Below are 16,901 nucleotides of genomic sequence, written 5' to 3' on the forward strand. Positions count from 1 at the left end.
TTATTGAGAGAGAATGATAGCGTGAGAGGGGGAGAGTCAGAGGGAAAAGCAGACTCCCTGCTGAGCAGGGAGCCAGATGTGGGACTTGATCCCGGGACTCCAGGGTCCTGACCTGAGCAGAAGGCAGTCGCTTAAGCAACTGAGTCACCCAGGCACCCTGGCTACTTTAAATTTTGAGTCCACCTGGTGAACTCCTACTCAATCTTTGAAACTCAGTGCAAACATTGACTCTATAAATCCTTCCTGATGCTTGTATTAGGATATAAATTTAGCCACTGTGACAGAGACTCAAAATAACCGCTGCCTTCCGTCCTGTTGGCACAAGGGCTCTCCTCCACAAAGTCGTCAGGGACCCACACTCCTATTTTATGCAGCATGTAAGGGCTTTGCCCTGTCAACTTAGTCCAGGGTGGCTTACCCCCACGTCCATTGCCAGCCAGGGGTTGGGGAAATTAAGAGGAAAGGGGCGTGCCCATTCCTTTCAAGGACATAACCTGAAAAGTGCACACATCACCTGGCCAGAACTTAGTCACATGGCATACCTAGCAGCAAAGAGGGTTGGCATATGTATCCAGCTAGAAATCAAGGGAACTATTGCTATGGAAGAAGGGGAGAATGGATACTGGGGAACAATTAGCAGTCTCTGCTACAAACCTCTGTCTACCACCCCTTCATCCACTAATCCACTCACTTTCATTTTTCCCAGAATGTCAAGTGTTGCCTCTTCTATCTCCCATAACATTTTCTACATGCACGCATGCATTCCATCCATAAATTTAACAAAGAAATATTAAATTCTTACCATGTATCTGGCACTATGCTCAGCCCTGGAAGTAAAGATGAAATGTATGGGAACGATCAGGCACCTTACCCTCAAGAAATTAATGAATAGATATACATGTACTTTGGCACCCTTCAATTTTTATTATAAATATTTGTGAACATACTGTATTCCCCCTCCTTCTGCCATCTTGCTATGATGTAGCCCATAAAACACACACTCTTAAATAGTTTTATTCTCTTTTTATTTTTATTATATGTAAAATCATTTTATTCCCAGATATTAGTAAAATATCACTGTCTTTCACACACACACACACACATGCACAGAAGATGACAAATATGAAGATGCCTTAGGGGTCATGATACATTTTATTATGCATCACACGGTACACAGTACAATCTGCTGAAAATGTGAGCCAATGGCTAGCTATAAACCTTAAAATACTATTGTCTTTCAAAATATAATTTGAGGGGCTTTTTTATTTTTCCATGATACATCAGTGTAAGTGACAATTCACTGTATTGAACATGAGATTTAATGAGAGCCTCTATCCCCAAAGGAAAGCTTAAGCAAACAGTTGTGGGTGAGTGAATTCATGGTTACTATTTACTCTAATCATGTGTATAATCCTCCTTACCTCTCACTTCTGGTTAATGGTCTCATTGTGGACTTAAATCTCAGGAAACACAGTACAAAAGTCGCCATAGAGATAGGTGTGTGGATTCAACTGTTGTGAAAGCAGAGCAGTAAAAAATGTGGTCTTTGTTTAAGTCACTCTCTGTAATATGATCAGAACATTAAATCAGAGATAGTGTAGAAAATTAAAAGTTAGTTACCTGGAGCTTTCTACCAAAAGAACTTAAAGGAATGATTTTTCTTTCCCCAGGGGGTAGAGTATTTGAAATATTTGTAAATTAACATTCCTTACATTTGACTCAGAGTAGCCAGTATATATTAGCAAAGTAGGTATTCAAAATACATATTCTCATTGCTTCAAAAATCTGGGCATATAAACTGGGCTCAGTTCCACTGAAGCTTATTATAGAAATGTAAAAAGCAGATGAAACATAAAGAATTTTAACTTGTGTTTTTAAACATCAAGGCTCAACTGATAATTATTGCCATTTAGAAATAATAGTCTAATAGTCTATTTTCTTTGCAACAATTCTTTTCCTTATTCTTTTATATTTTATAAAGTTACCTAGTGAACCTAAGCTATTGTGGACCTAAGCTATTTCTAACTAGGAATTCTGGGGCACTAAGGCAGGTATCAGGAGCCCTGTTTGTCTGAGGATCCACAGGGCCTCATGGGTAAGCTGCATCTGAAGACTGATGATCAGGTACTGAAATATTCCATCCCAGAGGAGAAGAGGGTGGTAGATGCCCAAGAAGGCAGGAAACTCACTCTGAGGTGGGCGAACATCATCCTCTGATGCTGGGTGAGAGTTGGTGTGAAGGAATACTTTGCATATCAGAGAGGGTAGCATTACTCAAGTGTCCTCTTGCCCAGTCTCTGTGGAAACTTGTCCCAAACCCACACTTGAAGAGGAAATGGTAAGATGATAATGCAAAGATCCCTTTGGGAGAATCAAAACATGATTGTGTGTTCTTTAACACAAGCCAATCAAAGATTAACCAAAAGAGCTATAACCACTTGCAGAGGAGGGGGAAAAAATCTTAGTTTGGAAGCAGCAGACAACTGGGATGGAGCAGAGTCCTGAAGGGTGAGGCAAGTGGAGAGGAACAAAAGTCCAGACCTTAGCAATTCATAAACAGCATCTTCACAAACAACACTCTGAAATTTAGAAGTCAAATATGACAACAGCAACAAAGGAGGTGTTTGAGTGACCTGAGATGCAACAGGGAAAGAGGTTCAAGAGGTTTACTGTCCCAGTCTTGGCTATCTTTTGTGGCCCAGGAGAAAAGAGGTTACAATAGACAACCATTGTAATAGATTGAACCAACACAGTAGTTTCCCAGAGTTGGTCATTCAAGCACCACCTTTGTGGATTATTTTTCCATATCCATATATTACCATTTATACTATTTACTCAATATTTTATTTTAAATCAGGATCACAGTTTTACATAAATAGAAAACTATAAATGGAAAATCAGCATCATTTGCCATAAATGAAAATAACCACAACAAAAGCAAAATAATACTATTAAATTCTAGCTAGAAACAGTGTACCAAGTCTCCAGGCTTAATGTTGACTGCTCTAAGTTAAAAAGGAAGATGAGCAACGTTAGAGATGTTTTAAATACCAATACAAAAATTAGACTTTCTCCTTGTCAGAAGGATCCAAAGAGCCTTGGATAAAGCAGCTTTCTCAAAATGTATTTGTTATTCAATACTAATTCAGCATATCACTTCATATCATCTCCCGTACCTTTGATGGTGCTGGCTCTGCAGTTGGAAAAACACTGTTAAGAGATTTGAATTCAAAAGTTAGAGAAAAAATGCTTCCTCTGATACAAGAGCGAGAAAATACAAGAAATTCCAAAACTGGCAAGAAAGACATTAGAAGGATCTTGTGTCGCTGATGAACTCAGTCCACTTACATGGCACAGTGGTAGTGGGAACTTTGAAACTAGATAGAATCAGAAGACCCGTTTTTTAGTCCTAATGTCGTCATGAATTAGTTGCATAACCCCAGGCAACTCTCTTTGTTTTTTATATTTGTTTCTTGATATGTTGAAGTCTATGATTTATTTACTAAGAAAAAAGCGAGTGGAGAAAAGACTGAGAAAGATTGGCAGTCAATAGGGGAAAGATATTTAAATATCGATTTTAATATTTATTTACCAATGTCTACTTAAAATTTCTATTCAAAAGTTTATTTTAGCAAAAGAAGGCAGAAATGGAAGAATAAAAGGACAAAGGCATAAGACATACAAAAAAAAATAGAAAAATGGTAAATATAAATCCTACCTAATCTGCAATTGCATTAAATGTAAATGGATTAAATACTCAACTAAAAAGCAGAGGTTAGTAGAATGGATTTAAAAATCCAACTATAGTAGAATGGATTTAAAAATCCAACTACATGCTGGCTGCAAGAGACATATTTTAGATTCAAAGACACAAATAGGTTGAAAGTGAAAGGATGGAAAACTATAGCCATGCAAAAAATTAGAACCAAAAGACAGCTTGAGTGGCTATAGTATTATCAGACAAAATAGACTTTAAGACAAAAATTCTAGAATACTTTTTCTTAGAAAATAAGTCTTAGACTTGAACACATCAAGATATTTTGGCATTGGCAAAGGGTTAGTAAAATTGTGGCAGGTCTAAAAATTCTGTTGAATCAATGATTTCTTTGGGAGTTCTGGATGTGTGTTTTGGGTCAAAACAAAACACATGTCTCAATGTTAGACTATCATAGCAAATCAGATTGCATCAAAGAGGTAAAGTTGTGTTTTATATGGAGATCCCTGACCTAATGCTCAGAATACATAATCTAATAGGCATGGAATTCCTTTGTGAAATGTCAGAGTCACTTTACACTGAAATTATACATATTGCTTTAGCATTTAAATGCTTGAGCAAATATAAAAGAAACAAATATTAAAAATTAAATTGTTATTTCCTTTTCATATTCTAAAGTTAAGGATCATGAAGAGTCATATGAAATGGTGAAAAAGGTTATTTTATGCTTTTATATAACTAATAAAAACTTCCCACTCCCCCACAATCACACCAGACAATCAAATACTCAAAACAACAAAAACTGAGACAATAAGGACTCCTCACTAGGTTTGAGTATACTATCTTCTTCTAAACTAGATTCAGGGAGCCATCTGCTGGTAAATTGGTGAGTTGTCTATGATTTTTTTTTTTAATGGATGCACAGTTAGGGTTGCCAGATAATATATAGGATGTTTAGTTAAATTATTTTTTAAAAAGATTTATTTGTTTGTTTTAGAGAGAGAGAGAGTGCTAGCTAGGGGGAGGGCAGAGGGAGAGGGAGAGAAAGAATCTCCAGCAGACTCCCCACTGAGCACAGAGCCTGACTCGAGGTTTGATCTCAGACCCTGAGATCATGATCCTAGCTGAAATCAAGAGTCGGATGCTTAACCAACTGAGCCACCCAGGTGCCCCCCAACAAATAAATTTTAGTATAAGTATGTCAGTACAATACTTGCTCCATATGCCAATGCTATTTTGTCTTAAAATTTCAATTATACTCTTTAAAGTGACTTAGAAAAGGTTTTCTTAAAATTCAGATAGTATAATTATTTAGGAATATACTCATTACTATACTCACATGCTCCAGCATGAACTGTTTCTCTTCCCCTCTTCTATCTGTGTCCTTATCATTTTTTTCCAGAGTGGACCCCAACATGAGGCTTGAACTTACAATCCTGAGATCAAGACCTGAGCTGAGACCAAGAGTCAGATGCTTATCTGACTGAGCCACCCAGGTGCCTCTCCTTATCATTTTTTAATTGAGGTCTTCTTCCTAGTTTATTTCTTTCCTGCTGCTACATTCTCATATTTAAGGAATCTGAGTTACAACTAATGAATGAAAAGCCAGATAATTCATTTTATTTTCTGCAGTACCTTGGTTGCAGATACTACTTATCTTTAAAAAAGTAAAGGGGTATATCTGTATATCTTATTTTTGACCTTTCAAATTTTTAACTTATGTTTTGAACTGGTGATATATTTACATGGTTTTAAATTTAATACAAAATACAAAAGAATATTCAGTGAAAAGTTTCCCACCCTAATCCCTCAGTAACCCAAAAGTTTCTTCATGTAGAGGTAGCCAATCTACTCTGTGTGATCTTCAGCCATCTAAAGGACATTATTTTGAAGTGAAAGCATATAATGGGGTCATCTCACAGGAAAAAAAAAAAAAGTACCACAGATGACAATGAAAAACATTTCTTATCTCATTAGTTGTGGTTTTTAATCGAATGGCTTAATTTTATTTTGCCTATGGAGCAAATGGTAGCAAAATGTATTCTCTTAAATCTTGGTTGCATTTGAATCATTGACTATAGTTGTAAAATCCAATTAATTAAAAACCTGCATTATAAAATATCACAAGATGGAGATGTTGCTCCATGAAAGTGACAGCTAAATAGCATGAGGAAAAAAAAAATCTTTTGTCTCTTTTTGAACATCTTTATTTTCTTTTTTATCTTGCTCCCTGTCTTCTGTCGTTCAAGGTAAAGGAATATTCAAAGAGCCTGTGTTCAAATCCCTGATTTGCCTCTTTCTTCCTGTAAGTCGGAATTAAATTAACCTCTAGAAGCCTTAAGATCATCTATAAATTCAGCCTTATGCTCTTGTTATGAAGATTACATTAAATATATGTGAATTGGCAAAGCCCTCCAGCAAAAGCCACCAAGAACACATCAACAGTTGAAGGAGCTGGATTTATCACTCATTGCAGTGAGGGAGAATGCACACCGTGGGAAGAAGGGCCTCTCCTTAAGAGGGTGTTAGAAAGGACCTATTATAGGATTGGGGCTGTGGTTGGGTGATTTGTGGTAGGGCCCAAGGAAGCAGGGTTCATTCTGGATTGAATGCTGTCAGAATGCAAGGACAATCTATGGCTGGGTATCTCACCATCTATTTACAGTACTCTCCCCTTTTCCATTGTTTCTCTTTCTGTCAGCCAAGGTCCAGAAGCAGATGACGCTCCTGATATATTGTCAGAAGGTCAATAGTAGCCTACTACTACATCATAGTGCCTAAGTCACTCATCTTGCTTTATCCCATCACGTAGGCATTTTATCATCTCATGTCATCACAAGAAAGGTGAGTAGTTCAATAAGATATTTTGAAAAAGAGACCACATTCAAATAACTTTTATTACAGTACATTTTTATAATTGTCCTGTTTTATTATTGTTGTTGTTAATCTCTTACTGTGCTTAATTTATAAATTAAATTTTATCATAGGTGTGTATGTAGAGGGAGAATCATATTGAAAACAGATCCCTTCAGATCTAACTTTTTTTTTTTTAAGAATTTACTTACTCATTTGAGAGAGAGAGAGCACAAGCAGGGGGGAGCAGAAGAGGGAGAGAGAGAAGCAGGCTCCCTGCTGAGCAGGTAGTCCGATGCCATGCGGGGCTCAATCCCAGGGCCCTGAGATCATGACCTGAGCTGAAGGCAGGCACTTAACCAACTGAGCCACCCAGGTGCCCCTCAGATCTAACTTTAAAGTTCATTTATCCAGGACCAAAAGAGCATTTGGCCTAGGAATAATTCCCCCCCATTACTGAGGCAAGTGAGTCTTAGTATTCTAAAGAGTATCTGTGAATTCTGAAGTTTTCCACTCTGGCTGTTAGAAGCAGGGACTATCTCTTGGCCTTTGGTGAGTTCCAAGAACTGTTTACTCTTTCCTATAATCTTTTCAGGTGGTTCTTTCCCTGGCCTTGTGTGACTTCCTCACACACATTCACTGAGCAGCACGCAGCTGAATATTAAAAGGGCCCCTCTGCACATCTCCAGATTTGTCTCTCTGATCCTCTGCTCTGCTGTGTGCATGCTGTTGACCTTGGCTCCCTTGGACTTGCAACTCCATCTCCTCAACTCAGAGAGATGGCCGGGCTCCACTTGGGCTCCCAGTTCGTGGAGTTCCTGAAATTTACTCTAGGCAGTAAGCTGGAGGCAACTGGAGTCTTATCTTGTTTCCCATGTCTCAGAGATCACTGTCCTTGGTTCCCTAGTGTCAGTATCTTGAATACTCCTGTCTCCTACATTTTGTTCAGTTTTTTAGTTATTTCAGGTGGGAGAGTAAATCAGATCCTTGTTACTCATATTGACTAGAAGCAGAAGCTGTCAAAAAAAAAAAAAAAAGCATCATGTACTAAATCATTAGGTTAGAGTGTCTTAAACAACAACAAACAAACAAACACGAAGATAGTATTTCTTAGTTCAGGCAGCTCTAACAAAGTACCAGGGACTGGGTGGCTTAGAAATTTCCTTCCCACAGTCTGGAGGCTGGAAGGCCCAGCATGGTCTGGTTCTGGTGAAAGCCCTCATCTGGGTTGCAGACTGCTGATTGCTTGTGTAACAGTAAGCTTGAGAGAGAGAGAGAGAGAGCACATGAGAGGGGGGAGGGTCAGAGGGAGAAGCAGACTCCCCGCGGAGCAGGGAGCCCGATGCGGGACTCGATCCCGGGACTCCAGGATCATGACCTGAGCCAAAGGCAGTCGCTCAACCAACTGAGCCACCCAGGCACCCTCCCTGTCCTCTTCTTACACAGGCACTAATTCCATTCATGAGGGCTCCACCCTCATGACCTAGGTCTCTCCAGATGGTCTCTCCTCCAAATACCATCACACTGGAGATTAGACTTCAATATACAATTTTTGGGGAGAAACAAACATTCAGTCCATAATAACACCAAAGCAGATTTTTTTTTTACTCAATATAAAGAATGTCTTTCTATAGCCACAGTTATACAAAAATGGAATAGTTTTTCCCTGAAAAGAAATTGTGTTCCCTGTCACGCTGATATAGACAGAGGTTATAAGCATTGTCTGAATATTGTAGAATATATGCAGGTATGGTCAACAACTACAGCTTACGGGCCAAATCTGTCCCACCACCTGTTTTTTAAAATAAAATTTTATTGGCACACAGCCATGCACATTTTTTTTGGTAAAGATTTTATTTATTTATTTATTTATTTATTTATTTTAAAGATTTTATTTATTCATTCATGAGAGACAGAGAGAGAGAGGCAGAGGGAGAAACAGGCTCCCAAGGAGCAGAGAGCCCGATGCGGGACTCAATCCCAGGACCCTGGGATCATGACCTGAGCCGAAGGCAGTTGCTTAACCAACTGAGCCACCCAGGCGCCCAAGATTTTATTTATTTATCTGACAGAGAGAGACACAGTGAGAGAGGGAACACAAGCAGGGGGAGTGGGAGAGGGAGAAGCAGGCTTCCTGCTGAGCAGGACCCAAGCATGACCCAAGCCAAAGGTAGAGGCTTAATGACTGATCCACCCAGGTGCCCCATACACATTTTTTTAAAACATATTGTGTATGTGTATGGTCCATTCCTGCTAAAATGACATAATGGAGCAGTTGTGATAGAGACTATGCCCTTCAAAGCCTAAAATTTCTTATCCTCTTCAGAAAAAATTGGCCAACCTTAGAGTAAAGCATCAGATATGGCTGATGTGACAAAACGACTTCTTTGATCCCTTCCCGACTTGAGATTCTATGAGTCTGTGAAGGCAGGGAATACGTTTATTGCCTAATGCAAAATTTGCATCTTCCTCTGTCACATATCTATCTGTATTTATTTTAATATAATATTCTCCTCCCCATCTCACTTCTTTGTACAGTTGATCCTCCCCAAATATCTCTATGTTTGTCCTTTAGCTTTACATCCTCCACCATATATATATTCTTTGTGATGTAGTATCATTCATTCCCTTTCCCCTACTAGTTCTTCTACTTCTGCTTCTTTTTTACTTTCCTCCTTACCTTCCCTCTTACTCTTTTCCCTTCCACTTCCTTCTCTTCTTCTTTGTCCCCCCCCTTCTCTTTCCCTCCCTCCTCCTTCTTCCTCTTCCCTTTTATTCAATAATTATTAATCGAGCACCATACTAGACAGTATTCTAGACATTGGGGCTATAACAAGAGAATCTCTGCCATCACAAAGCTTACATTGGTACCCAATTTGAAAAGCACAACCACAGTATGTTTTCAAGCCAAAAACAAATGAGTGTCACCAAAAAGCATTTCAGAGAATCCGAGGAAAGACACGCTCACCAACTTTCATGATGCAAGAAAACACAGAGTGATCATCCCCTAGCAGGGCGGACTTGCTTCCACAGCCTTGTCAACCTGCTCTCAATCTCAAGTGGAAAAACCTTCTGATAACAAAACATTTTAAATTTCAACCAGAATGAGAGTGAGAAAAGATTGGGCACCACTCTCTCCAAAAAACAATTGCAATGCCCCATGTGATTTTTGTATATGTGCCACGTCAAAATGTTCTCACCTGTAGTTGCTGGAAGAGGCTTTCTTTTGATCATGAAAGGTACAGTTACTGAAAGGGCATTTGACACATGAAATAAATATTTCAGGAGCCACCAGTGCCCCACAGCCAATCTTCCACATTTTATTAAAAACTAAAAATAACTTATATTTCAATTTCTGTGCAAAATCTCCCCAACTCTAGTTTTTGACTAATTAAAAAACAACAACAACAACTCTCCTTTAGGAGAATGTACTTTTCTTTTTATCATTGTCAATTTTTTTTCTCAGCAACTTGAATTTAATAGAGAATTAATATAAAGTATGATTCTGGAAAATAAGCAATGTTAATTATAGAGAATCCGTAACTGTGATACGTTTAACCCCAGTAATTTAACAGTGACTTCATCTCTAAAATGAGTTTTGTGCTTTGGACTTCAAACTCTGGTTTACAGAAAACTTCTCAGATGAAATTGCTGCAAAGCCCTCACCTTGTTTCAAACACAGGGACCTACTGTTTGGCAAACGTGCTTGATCTTTGCCTCTTTGTTCTGTTCTGCTGTCTGTTCCATTTCTCTGGGCATGCGGTTTATACTATTGTTAAAATTCTTTCAAATTGAAATTTATGTAGAGGAAAGGTATTCAGGAGGTCTGATGAACTGATACCTTGACATTACTCTGCTTCAAATAAACATTCCAATATCAGCTACTGAATAAGGAAATAGTTCTAAGCTTGCTCATTATTTCTTTCTACATCATTTGAACAGAACATCTTAAATTTAGCTATTTTTCTGAAAATATAGGATACTGTGTAAGCTTATCCAAACTTCTCTTACCTGTTGGAAATGGAATATCTGCTGATAAAGATTAAACAAATGCTATGAAAAAGTTACTGAATTTAATGTCATATACAAAGGAGATTTGTTATTATGTTTGCACTTCTTACTCTCAAGACAGGGACATTTCTGATTAATTTTTTTGTTAACATGCTGAATGTTCCCTAGGACTCTTCTATTTTGCAGGTCCTGACTTTAGGAAGTAAGTACCCTAGAGTTCCAAAAAGGAGAAAACACATCAATTCATTCCATGGATATTTAGTAAGTCCCTACTATGTGCCAGGCATCTAAATCCCAGTAATTGAAATTATTACAAAAATGAAAATAAGACACAATTTAGCTATGTGCATCTAGCATTGTGTAGAGAAGGAAATAAGAGGGATAATCATCTTAATAGTTGGTCAGAGACCAACCAAGGTCCTCATCTTCAGCTACTGGCTGTCTGACCTTGGGTGAGTCATTTAATCTCTCAGTTTTAGTTTGCTTACCTGTAAAAGGGCGGTAGCAATATTTCCTATTTTGTTGGGTTGCCCTGCGTTTAAATAAAGTAATGTAAATAAAGGTTTTAGCATTGTTCCTGGTACGTCATAGTCTTCGATTAATGTTATATATGATCCTTGGGGAACAGATGGATGAATCAGCCTTTCTCTTCAGTTACAATTCACAAGGAGCCATGGGGTTCTTGGAGATGGTAGATGTATTTTTCCCTTAAAATGATATCTATTATTATTTTTTATATCTATGATTTTTTCACTATTATTTTTCATTACGTATTTCTGAAAATAAAAACTAAAAACCTTAAAAAGTCTTAATTGAAAGATCGGATTTGAATGAGAGCGATACAACATTGTATGTAAGACAAGTTTTAAAATGTTAACCCAAATTCCTTGGGATCAGATTGGAAGAAACTCCCGTTTAGAGAGCAGAGAGGACACTAAGCACAAGCAGGGATCTGAGGAGCCAGCCATGGCAGAATGGGAGGGTCTTCAAAGCATAATGAGAAGCTTTGCTTCTAGCAACAGAAACCAACACTCACAAAATTGAAAATTCTGTGAATTGACCAAAACAAGAGATAAGAAATTGAGGAATACAAAATTTTATAGGAAGTCAAGTGATGTATTGGCAGTCTATTAAACACTGCAGATCATCCTATGGGCTTTGTTCTTGAATGAGTAGGCATCCTTTCAAAGTTAAGCAAAATGAGGCACAAGAGGGTTTAATAATTTGCCATGAATCATTAACTTAACATTCTTATTTTAAAAGTTAGTAGGTCCAGGCTGATATTTCTCACCATCAACTTGCTGAGGGGGATGAATTCCCCCTCATAGAGACAGAAAGTAGATTAGCAGTTGCCAGGAACTGAGGGTGGGTGAGATGTGGAGTGATACTAATGGACATGGGGTTTCTTGGCTAAAATCAATGGGGATATGGTGGTGAAGAGCATAGACATGGTTCCTGTCCTTGGGGGGATTAGCATCTATGAAGGAGACAAGACAGCAAAACAATCATTGTGTTAAATGCAATGGTTAAATGCAATGGTTGCAGAAGTGAAGAGAAGCCAGGTCAGTGGCACTTAACGCAGGAAGTAACTTGTAAGAATGAGTAAGAGTCAGAGGAAGAGGGATGGGAAGCAGCAGGAAGTAAATTATGGTATTCCCGACAAAATAAACAGTATATTCAAAGAGATGAAACAGCACATGACATATTTAGGACCTGAAAAGAATTTAGATCAATGGGAACAAGGTGGGAAGAAAGGAGAGGCTCGGAAATGGGGGTCAGACCACACAGAGGCTCATAGATCATATTAGAGTTTGGTCTCTGTCCCAGAAACAATGGAGAACCATCAAAAGTTTTTAAGGAGGCAAGTGACATGATCTGATTTGTTTTTGAGAGATCACTGCAGAATGGGGAATGATGAGGATGAGGCAAGACTGGAGACAGGGAGACCAGTTAGGAGGGATAATCTTGGTAGAGAAATAATGTGACTCAACCAGGCTGGTAACCTTGTGGACGATGAGAGGTAGAGAGATGAAAGAGATATTCTGAAGTTGAATCAGCAGGACTTTGTGATTAATGGGAATGAGATATTAGAGGGATTCAAGGATTATTACAAGGTTTCTGGCCTGAGCAACTTGGACTCATTCACTGAGCTGAGAGCACAGAAGGGGAGGAGATTTGGAGAGATTTCAACTTTAGAAATGTTAAGTTTGAGGTGCCTCTGAAGATATCCAAATGAATATGCCTGGTGGGTAGTACATATCTAAAGGTCAGGAGAAGGACTAGCCTGGAGCCATGCACCAGTGAGTCATCATCAACCTAGAGATGGTAATTGAAAGCTGGAAGGATGAGGTCCTGGGAAAGTGGAATGAAAAGAGAAGGGATCTCAGGTTAAGCTCATGAGGAGCACCAACAAGTAAGCACAGGACAGAAGGAAGGAGCCTGCATAGGACACCAGAGCCAAGAGGAAGGAGAAGAATCAGAGAACCATTGTGTCCCAGAAACCAAGGAGAGGAAGTGGTCAAATGGGTCAAATGCTGAAGACAAATCAGTAGAATAAGGACTGAGAATTCTCTGTTGAATCCAGTAACAAGGAACTTCGAGATTTCAGTGGAAACCCAGATTCCAGTAAGTAGGTGAGTGATCTGAAGATAAGACAGTGGAAACAATTCTTTGAAGAAATGAGTCTGTGACATAGCTGGACAGAAATGTGGAATCAAATGGAGTTTTCTTAAAATAAACAAAAAGGGTGGGAGAGAATTAGGTAATTAAATGACAAAGAGACAAAAAATTAGCCAACGAAGAGGGGGACGCTGAAGATGCAAGAGAAACGGATTTTAATAGATGGAAAAAGATACTTCTAGAAGACAGGAGGGAGTCTTTCACTTTAGGTGGGAGAGTAAGAGAGACATCTCTTCCTTTGTAACAGAGGGGGAAGGAGGAGAAGATGTTCTGGACCCATTTAAGTTTCTGGGTTTCGTGCAGTGTGTGCTGGAGCCAGTTCCTACTAGCTCATGGGAGCCAATTGTTAAATTTTCAGAAATTTTGAGAACTGGATAATATACATTATAAGCTTGAATTCAGCCAGGGTGGGAATATTTATACCATGGAAACTGACAAACTACAAATCAGAACTTCCTCACCCCGCAGGTCTCCAGAGAGTCGGTTATTAGGCATTTACCAGCACACCACTGGCCAGGGTAGTGAAGGAGTGCACTGTCTTGTCTGTCGGGTAGAAAGGAGGATTGTATGCTGTGTCAGAGTTGGAGGAACGTGAAGAGAGGTTGAATTCTGTGAAGCATGGCAGAGAGAACCACCCAGGGAAATACCGAATGACTATCAGGCTGTACTAAGGGACCAGTCGAGGTTGGAGACTGTTGGTCTACGGTGGAATCAATGTGTGCAGGTGTGGGCACCTGGGTGGCTCAGTCCGTGAAGGGTCAGCCTTCCCCTCAGGTCATGATCCCGGGGTTCTGGGATTGAGCCCCGCTACCTGTTCCGCGGGAAGCCTGCTTCTCCCTCTCCCGCTCCCCCTGCTTGTGTTCCCTCTCTCAAATAAATAAATAAAATCTTTAAAATAAATAAATAAATGTTTAACTTCTTAATAGGTATAAGTTGTGAGAATTTTCTTCCTGAATGAAAAATGGCATTTCAGTAAGATAACCGAATTGATGGTACGCTTGTATTTGCGATCTTCGTGAGTAGTGCCAGATTTAACAAATACAATTCCTTTTCACACACTACCCTGAGATTAGCTGGGCGTCATGGCTGTGAAATAGCTAGATTCCGTGCTGCTGTGGGTATAAACCTTGCCCACGTAACTTACGTTCTTTCTTCCGAGATAAGTGAAGGTGAATGGCATGCAGAGTTCATACTGGGGAGGACACTTTCTTTTTCATCAAAGTAATTATCTCATTGCATTTTCCACTTGAATAGCTGATCCATCAAAAACATAGCAAATAAAGCTATCGATTTTAGTCCCTTCACACTAGATTTTTTTCTTACTATTTTATTCTTCTAACCTTGAGGTATTTGGATATGCAGTAAGAGGGAGAGGTACCAGAGAGAGCAGGAAGTATGCAGATTTTTTTTTTCCTTGGGTCACTCTTCATTTTGGCCAGCAAGGGGAGTTATAGGAACAATTTCAGTTGTTTAAGCTGAGACACTGGTGGGCAGATCTCCCCCAGTGGATGATCAGTCACCAAGTCTCTTGCACTGGTCTTTCTGTGTAACCCAACTAGTATTTTACTGTTATGTACCAGCGTCGCTGTCTCCCTTTCATCTCGCAGTTTGCTGACCCAACATTAATTGTGAACTTCAAAGTAAAAACTCTACCGGAATGGCGGCCCATTGGAAATGAAGTGAGCTTCTATGCCCAGGTGGCATAAAAATCTAATTGTAGCCAGGAGCAGCCCAAGCCCCCTTAATGCGGATAAGACAGCATTCAACTGGCTTCAATAAAAAGGGACTTAAATGGAAGGGAGGTGGCCTTGAGGAGAGCCGCCAGGACTGCCAGACTGAGAAGGCCATTGTTCTATGTTCTCCTGGGGCTTATGGAGATTGACAAGGCACCTGCTGCTTTCTAGAGCTGACCATTCTCAGGTCAGCCCTGAAAACAGCCAGGGCTGGAACATTCCCCCAGCCTCTGGCCCCTAGCCATCCAGGTGGTGGAGATTCAAAGATGTAGGTAGAAGGTGTGGGAAGAACCCTCAGGAGGAATCTGGAGAGACTGTTTCCACTCTGTGAACCCAGGACCACTTTCTCCCCTTTCAATCATATTTCATGCTTCTTAGCTGCAACCAAGGTTTTCTGTGGTTGTCTGTGGAGTTCCTCTGCTAGTAACATTTTTAATCACTGACCACTTTCACAGTTAATGGTTCACTTCTTAGTTTGGGACCAGAATCGATGATTATGTACCCTACTTAGTGCCTTGATCCTGCTTTCCCAATCCCCACCATAGCTGCTAAACATATTATGTTGCTGTTAATGGCAAAATAGACTAAAAAATCACTGGTTTTCTTCATGTGAAGATCAAGTTTTAATTTCAGTGATTTAAAAGATACGCATTGAATAAATTATATGCCCCATGCTTTGCTTATGGACAGACTGTGCTGTATAAAGGAGAGAATCTGGCCCTAAGAACAGGAGACATGGATTTTAGTAATGACTCTGCTGCTTATGAGCCATATGATCTTGGATAAATCACGTAATTTTGTGGGGGTTTAAGTATTCTCAATAAAAAAAAACTGGGGAGGGCGGACTAACTGAATGGACAAGATTCCAGACTCAGGAGTCAGGCAGACCAGCGTTTTATCCTGGCTATATCATGTATTGGTTAGATGACTTTAAGCAAGTGACTATTAGCATTACTTTAAGGCTTTAATGAAATACTGTACACAAAACCCTTAGCATCATTCTTAGAATATAATAAGCATTCAACAAAGAATAGTTATTATCATAATCATGATAATGATCTTAATTATTAAAGTTCTATTAGGGCTTTTTAAAAAAAATCCAAAAGGCGATGACTTCACTCTGAAATGTGACCAATTGTTATGAATGCACCTACTCATCTGATCCTGTCCTTCGGGAAATTATGAAACAGGCTGAAATTATACAGAACTTGGTAAAATATTTAGATTTATTATATAAAACTACAGTAATATTTAGCAAAAAATGTGGTTATAGGCATGGTAATAAATACAGTCATGGGTTGATTTCTTTTTTTTGTTGTCATAGTGTAATGCCTGTTAAAAAATCTTTAAAGGTTAAAGTTCATATTCAGTAGTAGCACTAAGAGTTTGAAACAAGAGAGTGATTGGCTCCTTTTATTTTTTATTTTTTTAAAGATTTTATTTATTCATTTGAGAGAGACAGAGAGAGAGAGTGAGGGAGCGCACAAGTGGGGGGGGAGGGGCTGAGGGACAGGGAGAAGCAGACTCCCTGCTGAGCCGGGAGCCCAAGCTCTATTCCAGGACCCAGAGATCATGACCTGAGCCAAAGGCAGATGTTTAACCATCTGAGCCACCTAGGCACCCCATAATTTTAAAACTGATTTAAGATTTTCTTTTAATTCATAAGTTTTGAAAATGTTTAGGCTGGGGGCGCCTTGGTGGCTCAGTCGTTAAGCATCTGCCTTCGGCTCAGGTCATGATCCCAGGGTCCTGGGATCAAGTCCCGCATCTGCCTACCCGCTCAGCGGGAAGCCTGCTTCTCCCTCTCCCACTCCCCCTGCTTGTGTTCCCTCTCTCGCTGTGTCTGTCTCTGTCAAATAAATAAATAAAATCTTAAAAAAAAAAAATGTTTAGGCTTAATTTAAAATTTT

The 16,901-nt window shown here is 39.3% G+C and overlaps 1 long non-coding RNA gene across 1 annotated transcript in view; it reads left to right on the top strand.

Moving 5' to 3' along the window:
• The first annotated feature begins 5,818 nt into the window (after positions 1–5,818).
• The window catches only part of LOC145720287 (uncharacterized), a 35,733-nt gene continuing 24,650 nt past the window's right edge, over positions 5,819–16,901 (top strand). The window contains exons 1-2 of the long non-coding RNA XR_014143207.1: positions 5,819–6,559; positions 10,766–10,840. This is a non-coding gene — a long non-coding RNA (uncharacterized LOC145720287). The remainder of the gene's footprint in view (positions 6,560–10,765; positions 10,841–16,901) is intronic.

The sequence above is a fragment of the Leptonychotes weddellii genome, chromosome 2 (genome assembly GCF_054177405.1).
Source record: "Leptonychotes weddellii isolate Sample4059 chromosome 2, ASM5417740v2, whole genome shotgun sequence".
In the NCBI taxonomy this organism is placed as follows: Eukaryota; Metazoa; Chordata; class Mammalia; order Carnivora; family Phocidae; genus Leptonychotes; species Leptonychotes weddellii.